Below are 4,793 nucleotides of genomic sequence, written 5' to 3' on the forward strand. Positions count from 1 at the left end.
AAAAAAAAAAAAAAAAAACATAAAAATAAAAGTGTCTGAATGAGTAAGCCATGTCACCATGCTGAAGGGAACTGCTTCAGAGAAGTTCCATGAGGAGATTTTATTTTATTTTACTTTATTTTATTTTATTTACTTATTTTTATTTTGTTGTTGTTATTGTTGTCATTGTCATTGTTGTTGAAACAGAGTCTCACTATGTTGCCCTTGGTAGAGTGCTGTGGTGTCACAGCTCACAGCAACCTCAAACTCTTGGACTTAAGTGATTCTCTTGCCTCAGTCTCCCAAGTAGCTGGAACTACTGGCACCTACCACAATACCTGGAAAAAAAAATTTTTTTTTTGCAGTTGTCATTGTTGTTTAGCTGGCCCAGGTTGGGTTTGAACCCGCCACCCTCAGTGTATGTGGCTGGCTCCATAACCACTGAATTATGGGTGCTGAGCCTATTTATTTTTATATTTATTTATTTATTTTATTTTGAGACAGAGTCTCATTTTGTAGCCCTTGGAAGAGTGCCATGGCATCACAGCTCACAGCAACCTCAAACTCTTGGCCTCAAGCAATCCCCTTGCCTCAGCCTCCTGAGTAGCTGAGACTACAGGTGTCCACCACAACACCCAGGTATTTTTAAAGATGAGGTCTCTCTCTGGCTCAGGCTGATCTCAAACTTATGAGCTCAGGCAATCCACCCACTTCAGCCTCCCAGAGTGCTAGGATTACAGGCTTGATCCACCACGCCCAGCCTGACAAGGAGATTTTAAATTCTTATGCTTGTAGCATTTTCTCCTAGCAGAGATGTGATCAAACATTCCAATCATTCTGCACAGAGATGCAGACCACATCTTGGTTCCCATAGCGTGGCAGTGTGCAAATGTCTATTTTTTCTAACTGGCTACTATTAATGAGTAAAGCAAGCACTTTCTTACCACCTGAAGGCACACTGAAATTCTCTTTTTACACATCCTCATAACCATTCTAAATTTTTTTAATATAACTCTCCATTCATGTAGTGTCTTTTTTATTTTGTTGTTGTTTAAACTGAAACAGGCCTAAATTGAAACATGTGCTTTAAAGACACAGGGCTGCAATATTCTGTGAAGTTACTTACCAGTAAGTGTTACCCATTTTCAACAGCAAGTCAGGGAAACAGAATTCTTATGGAAAATGCTGTCCTCTTAGATTCCAGTATAATGATAACTAATTTCGGACTGTGAAAATGTACTTTCCCAGTATGAGATGCCAGAATTGATTTCTGCTTTTTTTCCCTGTTCTTATAAATGACTTTTATCGTAGGACTATGTAGAGCTCTAGGGAAGCTGAACAGCTTCATTTTTCAAGCCAAAAGATTATCTTTTATCTCATCAATCATTTTCATACCAACTCTTAAATATTTATAAAAGTTTATTGATGAGTTTATTGCTACAGCTTATAATATAAACCATATGAACCAAGTGATTTAAATAAATAAGTGAACAAGCCAAATGACAAATAGTCTGTAGATGAAACTGTTCAAAGCCTTTTTGTCCACACCTAACTTCAGTGCAAAATTGTAATGCTTGCCGCCCTTGACTTCCTCTCAGAATTCCTTAACTGAGATGATGAAGGCTTACAGCTCCTAGAAGGATTACATTTGGAAAAAAAAAAAAAAAGATGTTCTACATCAGTGATTCTCAAGGTATAATCCATAGACCATTTGGGATCCGGGAAAAGCTTTTCAGGGAGCTCGTGAGATAACTACGTTCATCATATTGCTAAGACATTCTTTGGGTTTTTCTTTCCACCATGTTAACATTTCTCCTTAATGTTTATAGTGAATAAAATTGCTTGCACCTAAGCACATACCAAGATAGTGGCACCAGACTGTACTAGTGTTCCTTGTATTCTTAACCCAAATCCACTTATTGAGGAAAAAGAAAGCCAGTTTCACCAACTAATGAAGCACTACAAATTATTAATGTTGTTCAATCTGGACTATTGAGTGCACGTCTTCTAAATATTCTGTGAGATGAAATGCAAAGCACACATAAAGAACTTCTGCTGCATACAAAGGGAAAACAGTTGTCTCTGGGAGCAGCATGTGTGCAGCTGACTTGCAAGCTGGACTAGCTGCTTTTTTATGTAATGCTATTGAAAGAACTGACTAGCAAATTATGTTTAGTAGGATTTGTACATTTGGCAGACATTTTACTGAAAATGAACAAAGTGAGTCTTTCATTTAAAGGATAAAAACTGACAATATTGTTGCCCAGGATAAAATACAAACGTAGGAATAAAAAAAAAAATTGTTTTTCTTTTTGAGACAGAGTATTGCTCTGTTGCCTAAGCTAGAATACAGTAGCATCATAACAGCTCACTGCAGCCTCAAACTCCTGGACTGAAGCCATCCTCCTGCCTCAGCCTCCCAGGCAGCTGGGACAACAAGCATGCCACCATGGCAACCTTTTGTTGTTCTTGTTGTTCTTGTTGTTGTTGTTTGTAGATACGGAACCTTGCTCTTACTCAGGCTAGTTTCAAATTCTTGGCCTCAAGCAATCCTCTAACTTCAGCCTCCTACAGTGTTGTGACTAGAGGCATGAGTTACCCCACCTGGCCCCAGTGATATTTTTATACTTGGTTAAATTAGAGTTCATTGGTCTTCCTTGCACTTTGAATGGATATTTTACCCATGCATGATTTTTTAACATTATGTGTTCATCATTTGGAAAATTCTATTTCACAGAGTTACATAGATCTTTCAAACATTGACACATTCTGTTACACAATATCAAAGAATCCACATTTCTTTATATTACTACTAATTTCATCTAAAAAGTCTTTAAGTATTAATGCATCATTAAGCCCACAGTGTTGGATACAAGTTTCCAAAAATTTTGATTTTTACTCCAGGCCAGGCACTGTGGTTCCTACATGTTATCCTAGCACTTTGGAAAGCCAAGGCGAGCCTGTCTCTACCAAAATAAGAAAAATTAGCCTGGCGTGGTAGCCCAAGCCTGTAGTCCTAGCTACTTAGGATGCTGAGGCAATAAGATCACTTGGGCCCATGAGCTCAAGCTTGAAGTAAGCTGTGATGGTGTCACTGCACTTTATCCTGGACAACAGTATGAGACCCCCTCCTAAAACATAAAAAACAAAATAACATCATTGGTATGGTTTTAAATTTAATGATGCAATTAACCTTTAAGAAACTACTACTTGTAAAGTTTTAGTGTAATTTCAAAAAAAAATCTGTAATTACCTTAAAAAGCTTTTTAAATACTTCTTGTTTATTCCAATTTACATCTCTTTAAGAACAAATTTTCTTCATAATTAACCAAAGGCACATATTATAATAGACTAAATGCAAAAGGAAATATGGAATCCAACTGTCTCCTATTAAATCAAACACCAAAATAGACTTTTTCTGATGTAAAATAATGCCCCTCATCCCAGTAATTTTTCATTTTGGAAAACACAGTTGTATTTCACTGAAAATGTGTTTTTATATTAGCATATAAAAGAATTATTATTACTTTTCTTTTTTTCTGAGACAGAGTCTCACACTTTGTTGTCCTTGGTAGAATGCCATGCTGTCATAGCTCAGCGCAACCTCAAATTCTTGGGCTCAAGTGATCCTCTTGCCTCAGTTTTTCTTTTTTTTAGAAGAGATGAGGTCTCATTCTTGCTCAGGCTGGTCTCAAACTCATGAGCTCAAGCGATCCACCCACCTCAGCATCCAGAGCGCTAGGATTATAGGCGTGAGCCACTGTGCCCAGCCTTAGCTAGTTTTTCTATTTTTAGTAGAGATAGGGTCTCACTCTTACTCAGTCTTGAACTCCTGAGCTCAAGCAATCTACCCACCTCAGCCTCCCAAAGTGCTAGGATTACAGGAATAAGCTATTATTACTTTTTTTTTTTGAGACAGAATCTCACTTTGTCACCCTTAATTGAGTGCCATGGCATCATAGCTCACAGCAGCCTCAAACTCTTGGGCTCAAGCAATTCCCTTGCCTCAGCCTCCCAAGTAGCTGGGACTACAGGTGCCTGCCAGAACATGTAGCTATTTTTAGAGGCAGGTCTCACTCTTGCTGAGGCTGGTCTGGAACCTGTGAGCTCAGGCAATCCACCTGCCATGGCCTCCCAGAGACCTAGGATTACAGGTGTGAGCCACCTCACCCAGCTTATTATTACTATTTTTAATTGAATTAATAAGAAAAAGTTTTAAACATTTCTCAGTTTTAGGCTTGGTGTCTGCAGGTCAGCAACTAGGGCACCAACCACATATACCAGAGCTAGCGGGTTTAAACCCAGCCCAGGCCTGCCAAAACAATAATGACAACTACAACAACAACAACAAAAAGTAGCTAGGTGTTGTGGCAGGAGCCTATAGTCCCAGCTACTTGGGAAGCTGAGGCCAGGGAATTGCTTAAACCCAAGAGTTGGAGGTTGTTGTGACCTGTGACGCCACAGCACTCTACTGAGGGGCAACATAGTAAAATGCTTTCTCAAAAAAAAAGAACTTCTCTCATTTTTAATTTCTAATGTAATAAATACTGATAGATATAACCCATATAAACAAAAATTCTTTGGGATCCTCAATAATTTTTAAGAGCGTAAGAAATTCTGAACACAAAAATACATGAGAACAAAGATATTTGTATCAGAATGTTTATTGCAGCCCAATTCATAATTGCTAGGTCATGGAAGAAGCCCAAGTGCCCACTGACCCACGAATGGATCAATACATTGTGGTACATGGGATATGGAGAAAAGGGAACACTCCTGCACTGCTGGTGGGAATGTAAACTAGTACGTTCCTT

The sequence above is a fragment of the Otolemur garnettii genome, unplaced genomic scaffold, assembly GCF_000181295.1.
Source record: "Otolemur garnettii isolate 467f Iridium unplaced genomic scaffold, OtoGar3 scaffold00013, whole genome shotgun sequence".
Taxonomy (NCBI): domain Eukaryota; kingdom Metazoa; phylum Chordata; class Mammalia; order Primates; family Galagidae; genus Otolemur; species Otolemur garnettii.